The 15,892-nt window shown below is 39.0% G+C and overlaps 1 pseudogene; it reads left to right on the top strand.

The window, feature by feature from the left end:
* Positions 1 to 10,723: 10,723 nt before the first annotated feature.
* On the top strand, positions 10,724 to 14,977 carry LOC132658924 (heat shock transcription factor, Y-linked-like; annotated as a pseudogene).
* The last annotated feature ends 915 nt before the right edge of the window (positions 14,978 to 15,892 follow it).

Genomic DNA, 15,892 nt, shown 5'->3' with positions numbered 1-15,892 from the left:
AGAATAAAGTCACTTCCTTGAGGTATTGCTCTAGAAGGTGTGTGCAACAATTTACCCCAGTGACATTTTATACCAGCCATTTGGCTGCTAGTCACCCAGCACTCTAGACTGTGCAAGCTGTGAGTAGTGTACCTGTATATCTATGGATGACGTGCCACCACTACAGACCTGGTGTATACTTCATATGTCCTGCCTCAATTGATCATGCATCACAATACACATATGCTACAACCCTTGCGCTTGCACTGTTGAGGGCTTGTCTTCCCACTACTGAGCTTGTGTGGCAGAGCAGGTATATCACATTTTCTGAATTTGATCTCTGGATATGCAACCAAAAATAAAAACCCAGCTTTCAAGAGAACATGTCCCTCAATTACTGAGTCTGCACTCTTGAGCAAGGGCACTGCAACTCCTGAGACAACACTCTGAAGCACATGTAGAGCAGGCATGCTGCATCTGCTGAACTTAGCTCTTCAGCATGCCTCTCAACAGTGAAACACACTTTAGGCATACCCCTCTTAATACAGACCCATGATCTAGAGCAGGCATGCTTCAAATACTGAATCTTGGCTTTAGAGAACATGTGCTTCATTTCCTGAGATGGTGCTTTTGAGGATCCTCCCCACCACTACTTAGACTGTGCTCTAGAGCGGGTGTGACACAAATAGTAGGATGGCACTTTGGAGCCTGCATGCATCACTACTGCGTCTCAGCTCTAGCCTGGAAGTACTGAAACAGCTTAGCTCGCAATCCGGAGCACACATTCTGCCACTAGTGTGCTTGCACTTTAGAGCAGGCTGTCTGAAGCCATCCCATTGGCACTGGCAACATGCGTCCAGCCACTGCTGAATGCACACTAGAGCACAGTTCCTGCCGCTATTGAGCATGTACTCTACCACAAGATGTCTAAAACTGTTCAGTTGCATTGCGGAGCATACCTCTTTCCACAACTGAACTTGCATTCTACAGGAAATGTTACATAATCACTGATCTTGTGCTCTAGAATTGGCACACCATAAATAATTTTCTTAACATTTGAAGCATGTGTCTGGCCAACACTAAATCCATGCTTAAATCAGCTGAGCTAAAATCACTGAGCTTGCCCTCAAGAGTATACCTGAACTCACATTTTATAACACACCTACTACAACTGTGGATTCTGTGCTCTAAAACTCTCGTGAGACAAGAGAACAAGATAGTGGAGCTGTAGGTGGATGTGGAGTACTTCTCTCCATGGATACATCAGGCATACATCTTCAGGCACAGAAGAGTTATCAGAACATCAGCTGAAAGCAGACAGGAGTACCTGGCACGTGGAAAAGAACCATGTACAACTCAGTAGGATGAAACAACTGGGGGGAAAAAAAACCAGGAGTGTTAGTAGAATTAGATCTGAGTGTGTGAAGGGAATGAAGCAGGGGTCCAACCCACACTGGGGCAATTGTCTGAATCATAGAATAAAAATTTAAAGTGGACAGTGAAACAGCTGACCTGTGGAAACCTAGATGCAAGGAGAATCAGAGATTCCTTGCTGTAGTTGTACATACCCCAGACAAGGACATGTGTCCCCTGAAAGGCACAGTGGCTGCGAGCTGAAGTTTATGAATTCTGGGGTAATTCCTGGCTGAAGGCTGCTATTTACTGGGAAGAGATGGAGAGAGAGGGGATGTAAGGGAGGAGACTGTGGTAGGGTGTGCCTGTGGAAGAAAGCCAGGCAGCCGTGAAAGCAAGGAAATATCACTGAGTCACATGTAGGGGGTGGAGCAATCACCATAGCCTCTCTCTCCCCACATGCTAGCATTAGCAGTTGCTACAATAGTGAGGCTGACCCATCAAATGCTGAACACACTGAAATGCAGAGCAGGACACCACCCAGGGTGCTCCTTTAAGTGCCTGATGCACCATACTAGAGTAGAACCCCACTCAGGATGCTCCTTTAAGTGTCAGATGCACTGATTTACACAGTAGGACCCCAGCCAATGAGGTTTGTCTATATGCAGACACACTGAACAACAGAGAAGGATCCCAGGCAAGGAAGCCTTCTAAATGGCTGAATAGGTGGAGATAGGAAGAAGACTAGCCAAACAGGCCTTCTGATCTTCCAGCTACTAGAAGCTCAAAAAAAAAAAAATGCTTTGATAGGGCCATAACTCCTGTGGTGTACTCAGTCTGTGTTCCTGCACCCTGCATGCTTGACACCACCAGGGTCCCTGAAAGCCAAGCAGCTGCTCCACCTTCATAGTTAAATTTCATTTCAGAAAAGCTGCCACAGGTAGGAAAAAAAATTAATAATCTTGCAACTATTTGCACAGGATTGCTTCAGTCCTGTCTAACTCTTTGTGGGACACATTTCACGGCTACAGAAAACAAGCTCTAAAATACAAATACTGGAACAGCTGATCTTTTCCAGTCTTGTTTCCACTGCTAAGTTTTCCAAATTTGCTGGCATATTGAGGTCAGCACTTTAACAGCACTATCTTTTAGGATTTGAAATCGCTTAACTGGAGTTCCATATCTCCACTAGCTTTGAGTGTATTGGAAGCATCACTACAAACTTGACTTGTAGTTTTGTTGTTTTTTGTTTGTTTGTTTGTTTTTTACCTGTGTCAGGTTTTCTCCAATGAGAGTTAACTGTGAAGGTGGAGTAGCTGCTTGGCTTCCAGGGACCCCAATGGTGTCAAGTGTGCAGCATGCAGGGATACAGAATGACTTAATTTCGCATTCCATGATGTCTGGCTCTAGGTGAGTAATCACATTATCATGACTATCTGGATCATGAAGATATTTTCTGTATAGTTCTTCAGTCTTTTCTATATAGGCTTTTGCTGCCTTTTCTTAATATCTTCTGCTTCTGTTAGGTTCATAAAATTTCTGTCCTTTATTTTGCCCATCTTTGCATGAAATGTTCCCTTGGTATCTCTAATTTTCTTGAAGAGATCTCTAATCTTTCCCATTCTATTGTTTTCCTTGATTTCTTTGCATTCATCACCAATGAAGGCTTTCTTATCTCACTTTGCTATTCTTTAGTACACTGCATTCATATGGGTATTCCCTTTTCTCCTTTGCCTTTTTATTCCCTTCTTTTCTTAACTGTTTGTAACACCTCCTCAGACAACCATTTTGCCTTTTTGCATTCATTTTCTTGGGGATGGTCTTGATCACTGCCTCCTGTACAATTTCATGAACGTCTATATTGTTCTTCAGGCACTCTCTGATATCAAACCCCTTAAATCCTTTGTCACACCCACTGAATAATCATAAGGGATCTGATTTAGGTCATATCTGAATCATCTAGTGGTCTTCTCTACTTTCTTCAATTCAAGTCTAAGTCTATAGCATTAGTCCCACAAATACTGAGCTTCCACTCTGAACCTTCCTACTTACAAGTATTTGTCCACCATTTTAGAGCACTTTTGCTGCAGCTATTTATCTTCTCTCTGAAATACACGTACTGTCGCTCCTGAAAGGATGCTCAAGTGCATGCATTTAACTCTTATTGAGGCTATGCTCCAGAGTAGGCATGCCGATCTACTAAGCTTGCATTTGGCTACATGCATCTTCCACTACTTAGACTATGATACTGAGGTCATGCTGCAACTACATAGTTGCAATCTCAAGCTTATCTTCTTTGACTTTCAGCTTCTATACCAGCACACATGTTCTGACCCTCCTAAGCCCACTTTCTTGAATAGATATGAAACGACTGTTGAGATTGTATTCTGGAGCATGTCTCTGCTATTTCTGAATGCACTATTTTATTTCTTCATATTTCTTTAAAAAAATTTTTATTTTTAATTGCAATAGAATTACTGTGTATTACTATGATGGCTTTGACATATACATCATCATGAATCAGCCAGATGGATACCTGTGCCCCCCTATCCTGAACACAACTCAAACCTCCTTTGTTATCCCACACTTCTGAGTTCTTCCTCAGCACAAGAGTTGGGTGCATCTTTCATGCATTGAACTTGCACTGGTCATCTCTTTTATATATGGTAATGTACCTATTTCAATGCTATTTTCTCAAATCATCCCATCCTTGAACTCTCTCATTGAGTCTAAGAGTATGTTCTTTATATGTAGATCTTCTTTACTAGCCTCCATGTAGGATCATTGTTACTGTCTTCCTAAATTCCATTTATATGCACTAATAAACAATATTTGCCTGTCCCTTTCTAACTTTTTTTCACTGTGAATAGTATGATTTGGGTTGAACTGCCTCATTAAAAGTGACACAAATATATGTTTTTCTGTAGAGTAATGTTCCATTTGGATATATAGCACAACTTCCTTATATATTTATCTGCTGATGTGCATCTAGATTATTTCCATGTCATAGCTTTTGTAAAGATGATTTCAATAAACAATTGGGGTACATGTGTCTCTTTTAATTCTAATTCTCTCTGGGTATATGCTAAGAAGAGGAGTTGCTAGGTCATATGTCAGTTTTAGTCCAAGTTTCTCAAGGAATCTCCAAACTGTTCTGCATATAGGTTGTACCAGCTTATATTACCACAAACAGTGTATTAGGGTTAACTTTTCTCCACACCCTCTCCAGGATTTTGTGTTTGTGGAATTTCTGGTGATGGCCACCCTGAACAGTATGATATGACTACACATTACAATTTTAATTTTAATTTCTCTAAAAATGATTGATGTTAAGCATATTTTGTGTGTTTGTTATTCATCTGTATGTCTTATTTAGAGAAAAGACTGTTTATGGCTTTTGTCCCCTTTTAATGATGCTGTGAAATTGCTGCACTCAATATGTCAGCAAATTTGGAAAACTCAGCAGTGGCCAAAGGACCAGAAAAGGTCAGTTTTCATTCCAATCCCAAAGAAAGGCAGTGCCAAAGAATGCTCAAATCACCACACAATTGCACTCAACTCACACACTAGTAAAACAATGCTAAAAATTCTCCAAGCCAGGCTTCAGTAATACATGAACCAGGAAATGCTAGATGTTCAAGCTGTTTTTAGAAAAGGCAGAAGAACCAGAGATCAAAATGCCAACATCTGCTGGATCATTGACAAAGCAAGAGAGTTCCAGAAAATATGTCTATTTCTTCTTTATTGGCTATGTCAAAGCCTTTGAGTGCGTGGATCACAATAAACTGTGGAAAATTCTGAAAGAGATGGGAATAGCAGACCACCTGGCCTACCTCTTAAGAAACACATATGCAGGTCAAGGAGAAACAGTTAGAACTGGACATGGAGCAACAGACTGGCTCCAAATAGGAAAAGGAGTATGTCAAGGCTGTATATTGTCACCCTGGTTGTTTAACTGATATGCAGAATACATGAGAAACACTGGACTGGAAGAAACACAAGTCAGAGTCAAGATTGCTGGGAGAAATATCATTAACCATAGATATGCAGATGATGCCATCCTTATGGCAGAAAGTGAAGAGGAACTAAAAAGTCTCTTCATGAAAGTGAAAGAGGAGAGTGAAAATGTTGGCTTAAAGCTTAACATGCAGAAAACGAAGATCATGGCATCTGGTCCCATCACTTCATGGGAAATAAATAGGGAAACAGTGGGAACAGTGTCAGACTTTTTCTTTCTGGGCTTCAAAATCACTGCAGATTGTGATTGGAGCCAGGAAATTAAAAGATGCTTACTCCTTTTAGGGAAAGTTATGACCCACCTAGACAGCATTTTCAAAAGCAGAGACATAACTTTGCCAACAAAGGTCCATCTAGTCAAGGCTATGGTTTTTCCACTAATCACGTATGGATATGAGAGTTGGACTGTGCAGAAAGCTGAGTGTCAAGAATTGATGCTTTTCAACTGTAGTGCTGGAAAAAACTTTAAAGAGTCCCTTGGACTGCAAGGAGATCCAAACAGTCCATTCTAAAAAAGATCAGTCCTGGAAGTTCTTTGGAAGGAATGATGCTAAAGCTGAAACTCCAGTACTTTGGCCACCTCATGAGAAGAGTTGACTCATTGGAGAAGACTCTGATGCTGGGAGGATTGGGGGCAGGAGGAGAAGGGGACGACAGAGGATGAGATGGCTGGATGGCATCACCGACTCAATGACGTGAGACTGAGTGTACTCCAGAAGTCGGCGATGGACAGGGAGTCCTGGCTTGCTGTAATTTATGGGGTTGCAAAGAGTCGCACATGACTGAACGACTGAACTGAACTGAACTTAAGCAACTGACAAAGAATTAATCTCAAAAATATAGAAGCAACACCTGAAGCTCTATTCCAGTTATATAAACAACCCAATTAAAAAATGGGCCAAAGGACTAAACAGACATTTCTACAAAGAAAACATAGAGATGGCTAACAAACACATGAAAAGATGCTCTACATCACTCATGATCAGAGAAATTCAAATCAAAACCACAGTGAGGTACCATTTCATGCCAGTCAGAATGGCTGCTATCCAAAAGTCTACAAACAATAAATGCTGGAGAGAATGTAGAGAAAAGGGAACCATCTTACACTGTTGGTGGGAATGAAAAATAGTATGGAGAACACTGTGGAGATTCCTTAAAAACAAACAAAACTGTAAATGGAACTGCAATACGACCCAACAATCCCACTGCTGGCCATAGAGACCGAAGGAACCAGAATTGACAGAGACATGGGTACCCCAATATTCATCACTGCACTGTTTCCTATGGTCAGACATGGAAGCAACCTAGATGTCCATCAGCAGACTAATGGATAAGAAAGCTGTGGTACATATACACAATGGAGTATTACTCAGGTATTAAAAATAATGCAGTTTAATAAATTCTAAAGAGGTGGATGAAGCTGAAGCCTATTATACAGAGTGAAGAAAGCCAGAAAGAAATGCACCAATAGAGAAACTAACGCATATATGTGGAATTTAGAAAGATGGTAACAATAACCCTGTATGCAAGACAGCAAAAGAGACAAAGATGTATAGAACAGTCTTTTGGACTCTGAGAAACGGCAAGGGTGGGATGATTTGGAATAATGGCATTGAAACCTGTATAATATCATTTGACAAACAAATCACCAGTCCAGGTTCAAGGCATGATGCAGGATGCTCTGGGCTGGTGCACTGGGATAACTAGGAGGGATGATATGAGGAGGGAGTTGGTAGGGGGTTCAAGATGGGAAACACATGTACACCCATGGCAGATCCATGTTAATGTACAGCAAAACCAATACTATATTGTAAAGCAATTAGACTCTTATCAAAACAGAGACACATGTACCCCAATGTTCATCGCAGCACTGTTTATAATAGCCAGGACATGGAAACAACCTAGATGTCCATCAGCAGATGAATGGATAAGAAAGCTTTGGTACATATACACAATGGAGTATTACTCAGCAGTTAAAAAGAATTCATTTGAATCAGTTCTGATGAGATGGATGAAACTGGAGCCGATTATACAGAGTGAAGTAAGCCAGAAAGAAAAACACCAATACAGTATACTAACACATATATATGGAATTTAGGAAGATGGCAATGACGACCCTGTATGCAAGACAGGGAAAGAGACACAGATGTGTATAACGGACTTTTGGACTCAGAGGGAGAGGGAGAGGGTGGGATGATTTGGGAGAATGACATTCTAACATGTATACTATCATGTGAATTGAATCGCCAGTCTATGTCTGACGCAGGATGCAGCATGCTTGGGGCTGGTGCATGGGGATGACCCAGAAAGATGTTATGGGGAGGGAGGTGGGAGGGGGGTTCATGTTTGGGAATGCATGTAAGAATTAAAGATTTTAAAATTAAAAAAAAAAAGAAAAATGTTTAAAAGAGTGCCTGATACTCAATAAACATTTGTCAAACCAGTAAAAAAAAATAAATAAATAAATAAAAAATAAATTTATATTAAAAAATAAAATAAAATTGTGTCCAACGTGAGGAGAGCAACAGCATTCTTTAAACAATATCTCTAAGTAAATGAAAATTACAATTTTATGGGTTCACAGTGTCCTCATCAGTATGAGCCCTACCTCTTATTACAGAAAGAATAGTGGAATATGAGCTCAATTAAAGGAGAGCTTTTCATCAACAAGATCTGCATGATTCAGCCAGAAAGTTAGTAAGTAATGCAGGGCTTCCAAAACAGTTCATTTAAGATCTTGGGAGCTAGCAAATAGTTTGGTCACCTAAATAAAGTTGCCTAAAATTATATATTTGACATATAAACATATATACATCTGTCTAGGCATGAATGTGTGTATAAAAACGCACAATGGCTTTTATTTCTTGTTAGGTATATTAAAAATGGAAAAAAAATCATATGTAGAATGACTCAAAAGTCTAGTCGGTTGTTGAATATATATAAGTGGAAATACTTCAAAATATGTTCTCTTGGCTGCATGTAATATATGAGGACTCTTTTATATCACTCACCTCTCTCCTTTTAATAAATATCTACCAATTTTCAAATGTTCGGCCAGCTTAATGACAAATATATGTATACATATATATACAAATATCACATATAAAATAGAGAGATATGTTTTCATAAAAGAAAATATTGATACCAAGATTAGATTTCAGAATTATTTCCAACTCCACGCTCCATTTCAAAATGAAAGAGCCAAATTTATTGCTGAGTCAAACACTCCAAAGCTGGGAAACTTGAAAAATAAATTGAACCTGCAACTGAGATTTTCTGTCACATTTATGATTGAGCTCTATGTCCAACACTTTCTTTCCTTTCTTGTACTAAGCGGTCCCTTAAGATTGAAAAGTATGAAATCTGAGAGAGGTAGGAGATTGCAGACCTCCTCATGTGTAAAAGTAATTTTAACCAGAGAAGCTAGAAAAGACAGAAACTAAGGAAAATAATCAAGTGATAGAGCATAATAATGATTTAACCATTAAGCAAACTCAAGGGTCTTTAGTTCCTTTTCAAGGGCCATCGATAACATTCTGAGCAATATCCTGTGAACAGTTTTAGAGATGCTAAAACACCAACCAAACTGAAATTTAAGTACATAGTTGGAACTAGACTGTCGATGATGTGAACTCCCAATATCATCAGTAACAGGCCATTAGTAGAATGTCCGGATATTGGTCACAGACCCAAAGTCCCATACTCTGTCATTAAAATCCTTCCCTTGAAAGTATTTGGGGATTTGGGTCTTTGAAGCACCAGCTGCTAAGACACCTTGCTCAGTACTACAATAAACATTGATTTCCCTGAAACCCAAAGTCACTTCATAGATTTTACTGCACAGAAGCCAGTAGACCAAATTTGCTTGGGTAAAAATACTGAATAACAAGAATGTGTGTACAGAAGGGTGATAAATCACTTTCATTTCAGAAACGAAGTAGATTTATGTGATTTTTTAGTGTAAAAATTCTTTAGGAATGAAATTTTGCATGCTTCATGGTTTTGGTGACTATTTCTATAAGCAGTCTGTATTTTAAGTTGATGCTGAAGTAGACACTGGTTGACTATTACTCTTCAACTGCTAGACCAGAGACTCTGTTATGTCACAGCTAACCTTCGATTGCTAGGAGACCAGTGATTTTGTGATGTCACAGCTTTTTGACTTGGAAGACCTCTGTGATGGTCTAGAGAGTTTCTTTCTGTAGGCCAGCCAAGCAACATTTCAAGTTGTAGTGTGTACAGTCAAACAAATGAGAAAAGTTTATGAAAAAACATTTCTCTCAGTTCAATTCAGTTCAGTCGCTCAGTTATGTCCGACTCTTTTCAACTCCATGAATCATAGCACGCCAGGCTTCCCTGTCAATCACCAACTCCTGGAGTTCACTCAGAATCACGTCCATCCAGTCAGTGATGGCATCCAGCCGTCTCATCCACTGTCATCATCTGCTCCTCCTGCCCCCAATCCCTCCAAGAATCAGAGTCTTTTCCAGTGAGTCAACTCTTCACATGGGGTGGCCATGGTACTGGAGTTTCAGTTTTAGCATCATTCTTTCCAAAGAAATCCCAGAACTGAGTTCCTTCAGAATGGATTGGTTGGATCTCCTTGCAGTCCAAGGGACTCTCAAGAGACTTCTCCAACACCACAACTCAAAAACATCTATTCTTCTGCGCTCAGCCTTCTTCACAATTTAGCTCTCACATTCATACATGACCACAGGAAAAACCATAGCCTTGACTAGACAGACCTTAGTCGGCAAAGTAATGTCTCTGTTTTGAATATGCTATCTAGGTTGGTCATAACTTTCCTTCCAAGGAGTAAGCGTCTTTTAATTTCACGGCTGAAATCACCATCTGCAGTGATTTTGGAGTCCCCCAAAATAAAATCTGACACTGTTTCCACTGTTTCCCCATCCGTTTCCCATGAAGTGATGGGATCAGATGCCATGATCTTCATTTTCTGAATTTTGAGCTTTAAGCCAACTTTTTCACTCTCCACTTTTAGTTTCATGAAGAGTCTTTTTAGTTCCTCTTCACTTTCTGCCATAAGGGTGGTGTCATCTGCATATCTGAGGTTATTGATATTTCTCCCGGCAATCTTGATTCCAGCTTGTCTTTCTTCCAGTACAGCACTTCTCATGATGTACTCTGCATATAAGTTAAATAAGCAGGGTGACAATATACAGCCTTGACGTACTCCTTTTCCTATTTGAAACCAGTCTGTTGTTCCATGTCCCGTTTTAACTATTGCTTCCTTACCTGCATGCAGATTTCTCAAGAGGCAGGTCAGGTGGTCTGGTATTCCTATCTCTCAGAATTTCCCAGTTTATTGTGATCCACACAGTCAATGGCTTTGGCATAGAAAGATTTCTCTGAGATGGTACATATTTCTTCAGAAATTCAAGATGGGTCTCCTAAAGATGAATTCACTGGTTCAGAAACCTCCATTAGATCTTCTTTGTATGATTATACACTTACTGGGGAATCAGTTTTGAAATCTATGATTCAATAATATGTTTTTCATGCTTTATCTGAGGATCTTGTGATCAAAAGACCATGCTACACATAGTCTGTCTCTGAAATGATGAGGCGAATAATTATCTTTCACTCACATTCCCACAAAAACCTTGGAATATAGTTGATAGTGATCAGTTTGAATCTATTTGGTGGGATGAGAGTGGCACATGTATAGTGATCAATGAAGAACTCTTTATGAAATAAGTCTTGGAAAGAAAGGGAACTATCCAAATATTTGAAACCAAGATTATGAAAAGTTCAATTCTACTGCTTAACCTTTATGGATTTAGTAAAAATCGGCAAACTTTTCAAAGATCTGCTTCACTACCTGCCTTTCTGCAAGAAGAAAAAAACATCTCTTTTGAGTAAGGTATTCCAACACTTTCACTTATTGAAAATATGTAAGATCAAATCATGTGAAATAGAAGAATGTTTACATATGTAGCTAAAATGGAATTTAACTTGAAATAACAAATTGCTTTAAAAGTTTTATTTTTTGAAGTTGAGAATAGCTGGAGGTTAGATACTAGATCTTTAACAAACTTTCCTAGCAACTTGAAACCAGATAAAAATCCCGAAGGTATGTGAAGTGTTATGTACAGTATATGTGCAACATAGTTTTAGCTGAGAAACATGTCTTTTCTAACATGTTGTTACCCATTAAAGTTACTAATGGAGGTGTTTTATTTGATGTTATTTAGTTGGTTTCCTTAAAGGAATACATTTTTTTATAGCTTAGATTTGTTTGTCAGTTTTACCTTGGTTTATAAAGAAACTAAATAATTTAATACTTTGATTTTAGTTACAGACCTACTATAATCCAAATTTCAAAAGAGGCCATCGCCAACTTTTAATAAGAATGCAAAGAAGAGTTGGGATTTACAATGTGTCTCTAATATCTTCATTAGTTCAAGACAACAAGAAGCATGTTAAAGCAAGTGTCAAAAAAGATGATCATAACTCTGAATTTCTTCCAGAAATGAGTGGGAACAGCACATTTTCAGCCTCTACAAGTTTGTGTTCCTTTCATACAAAAGCCTCATACCAGTCAGATAGTCGCTAATATAAGCTCTGTATATCCATGTGACTTATCTACCCCATCAGCAATATCGGTTAGACAAACAGACCAGATGATGGTAGATCAACCTGATGTTTTTAAAAAGTTGAGCATTTGTAATTGGCACTCACATAGCAGGTACACTCAAGTAAATGGCTACTTGAAGACTTTGTTACTACAACTACAGTTACTTCTCTCATATTGTATCTCCATTAAAGAGCAGTTATTCTGGACTGATGGTTTAGTTCAACGCTCAGTCATGTCCGACTCTTTGAGACCCCATGAATCACAGCATGCCAGGCTTCCCTGTCCATCATCAACTCCAGGAGTTCACTCAGACTCACCTCCATCGAGTCAGTGATGTCATCGAGCTATCTCATCATCTGTTGTCCACTTCTCCCCCTCCCCCCAAACCCTCCCAGAATTAGAGTCTTTTCCAATGAGTAAATTATTCGCATGAGGTGGCCAAAGTACTACTTCAGCTTTAGCGTCATTACATCCAAAGAAATCCCAGGGCTGATCTCCTTCAGAATGGATTGGTTGGATCTCCTTGCAGTCCAAGGGGCTCTAGTCTTCTCCAACACCACAGTTCAAAACCGTCAATTCTTTGGCACTTAGCCTTCTTCATAGTTCAATTCTCACATCCATACATGACCACAGGAAAAACCATAGCCTTGACTAGATGGACCTTACTCGGCAAAGTAATGCCTCTGCTTTTGAATATACTATCTAGTTTGGATAGTATATAACTTTTATAGTATATAACTTTCATAACATTTCTTCCAAGGAGTAAGTGTCCTTCAATTTCATGGCTGCAATCACCATCTGCAGTGATTTTGGAGCCCCAAAAATAAACTCTGACACTGTTTCCACTGTTTCCCCATTTATTTCCCATGAAGTAATGAGACTGGATGCCATGATCTTCATTTTCTGAAGGTTGCACTTTAGGCCAAATTTTTCATTCTCCACTTTTAGTTTCATCCAGAGACTTTTGAGTTCCTCCTCACTATCTGCCGTAAGGGTGTTGTCATCTGCATATCTGAGGTTCTTGATATTTCTCCTGGCAATCTTGATTCCAGCTTGTGTTTCTTCCAATCCAGTGTTTCTCATGATGTACGCTGCATATAAGTTAAATAAGCAGGGTAACAATACCCTGCCTTGAGGTACTCCTTTTCCTATTTGGAACCAGTCTGTTGTTTCATGTCCAGTTCTAACTATTGCTTCCTGACCTGCATACAGATTTCTCAAGAGGCAGGTCAGGTGGCCTGGTATTCCCATCTCTTTCAGAATTTTCCAGTTTATTGTGATCCACACAGTGAAAGGCTTTGGCATAGTCAATAAAGGAGAAATAGATGTTTTTCTGGAACTCTCTTGCTTTTTCCATGATCCAGAGGATGTTGGCATATTGATCTCTGGTTCCTCTGCCTTTTCTAAAACCAGTTTGTACATCAGGAAGTTCATGGTTCACATATTGCTGAAGCCCGGCTTGAATAATTTTGAGCATTAGTTTACTAACGTATGAGATGAGTGAAATTGTGTGGTAGTTTGACCATTCTTTGGCATTGCCTTTCTTTGGGATTGGAATGAAAATGGAACTTTTCCAGTCCTGTGGCCACTGCTGAGTTTTCCAAATTTGCTGGCATATTGAGTGCAGCCCTTTCACAGCATCATCTTCCAGGAGTGAAATAGCTCAACGGGAATGCCATCATCTCCATTAGCTTTGTTTGTAGCGATGTTTTCCAAGGCCCACTTGACTTCACATTCCAGGATATCTGGCTCTAGATTGGTGATCACACTATCATGATATTTGTGTCATTTACATCTTTTCTGTGCAGTTCTTCTGTGTAATCCTGCCATCTCTTCTTAATATGTTCTGCTTCTGTTATGCCCAGATTATCTCTGTCCTTTATCGAGCCCATCTTTGCATGAAATGTTCCCTTCGTATCTCTAATTTTCTTGCAGAGATCTCTAGTCTTTCCCATTCTGTTGTTTTCCTCTATTTCTTTGCATTGATTGCTGAAGAAGGCTTTGTTATCTCTTCTTGCTATTCTCTGGAACTCTGCATTCAGATGCTTATATCTCTCCTTTTTCATTTGCTTTTCACTCTTCTTCTTTTCACAGCTATTTGTAAAGCCTCCCCAGACAGCCATTTTGCTTTTTTGCATTTCTTTTCCATGAGAATGGTTTTGATCCTTCTCTCCTGTACAATGTCACAAACATCATTCCATAGTTCGTCAGGCACTCTGTCTATCAGATCTGGGCCTTAATTCTATTTCTCATTTCCACTGTATAATCATAAGGAATTTGATTGAGGTCATACCTGAATGGTCTAGAAGTTTTCCCTACTTTCTTCAATTTGAATCTGAAATTGATAATATGGATTTCATGATCTGAGCCACAGTCAGCTCCTGGTCTTGTTTTTGTTGACTGTATAGAGCTTCTCCATATTTCGCTGCAAATAATATAATCAATCTGATTTATGTGTTGACCATCTGGTAATGTCCACGTGTAGAGCCTTCTCTTGTGTTTTTGGAAGAGGGTGTTTGCTAGGACCAGTGCATTTTCTTGGCAAAACTCTGTTAGTCTTTGCCCTGCTTCATTCCACATTCCAAGGCCAAATTGGCCTGTTACTCCAGGTGTTTCTCGACTTCCTACTTTGCATTCCAGTCCCCTATATTGGAAAGGACATCTTTTGGGGGTACGAGTTCTAAAAGGTTTTGTAGGTCTTCATAAAACTGTTCAACTTCAGTCTTCAGTGTTACTGGTTAGGGCATAGACTTGGATAACTGTGATACTGAATGGTGGAAACTAAATTTTTAGTCCGGCATAGCGATATTTCACCCCATGACAATTCTTTTCCTCCTTGCAAGACAGAGGCAATTCATGGTTCTCAGTGTCAAAAATCACTTATACATCTGCCTCTTCTTTTTCAAATGAACTCATCAACAATCATCATTATATGAAAACAGTGCAAAAAAAAAAATAGAAAAGAAAACCATGCCAATTAAATCTGACCAATCAAATACGTGTCAGATTATGGAGCCTAAAGAAGACTGAAATTTACATTCGGAGATGTCAGCAAATACCTACAATTCTTTTATTTGAACAATAAATTTACATGTTCTTCTTCATAGTTTCATTTTCTATTTTCAAACAAGGAAGAGTAAAATAAGGCTTTAGTTCAATGGTTGGCTATTTTACTGCACAGGTTTATAAACTTTTTAGTTCAAGAAAATATTTGTCATGCATCCTAGACAAATTACACCTAATATATTTGTAAACAAGAATATGAGAACAAAGGGAAAAGGTGTAATGGATGTAAAGTGATTTCTGAAATCATCCCTGCTGAAATGAAGTGGTGTCTGAATTAGGAAGATATGAGTGAATTAAGAGATGCAAATAAAATTAGAAAAATGAAAATGCAGAGTATGAACTTTAGTGCATTCACATATTATATTCTACTAGCTACTGGTAGAGTCTTAAAAGGTTAGACAGCTGATTGTTTTCATTATATAAATTCATTTCGTCCTTGAAAATATAGATATTGTAGCACGTCTAAAATCATGATCACAATTATACCATCAGCGTGATGCCAGAGATAATATGACATAATCAGTGACTGGCCCATTGTCAGCACAAGATATGTACTTTACAAGTGGTATTCTATAGGGTCATTTTTGCTCTGCTGTCCTTAAAGCATGTCTTTATTTCCTGACACCAAGATTCCACCTATTAATTCCAAATGCATGTTTATATGTTGCTTATCTGTTGCCACAGAGACAAAATAAATTCTTGGTGATGACTGCAGCACATCAGAATGGTTAAAATTTCTTGGAAGACATGATATCTGTTTTCCTCAATAATTTAATTATCTTTCTCTTATACCGTGCTTCTGAAGCTACAATCACACAAATATTTTCAGTCTTGCTAAGCCCTTCTCACAACTTTGTCTCAACTATTTATTGGGACTGG

This window comes from Ovis aries, chromosome Y (genome assembly GCF_016772045.2).
Source record: "Ovis aries strain OAR_USU_Benz2616 breed Rambouillet chromosome Y, ARS-UI_Ramb_v3.0, whole genome shotgun sequence".
In the NCBI taxonomy this organism is placed as follows: domain Eukaryota; kingdom Metazoa; phylum Chordata; class Mammalia; order Artiodactyla; family Bovidae; genus Ovis; species Ovis aries.
This window is presented reverse-complemented; position numbering and strand designations above follow the sequence as displayed.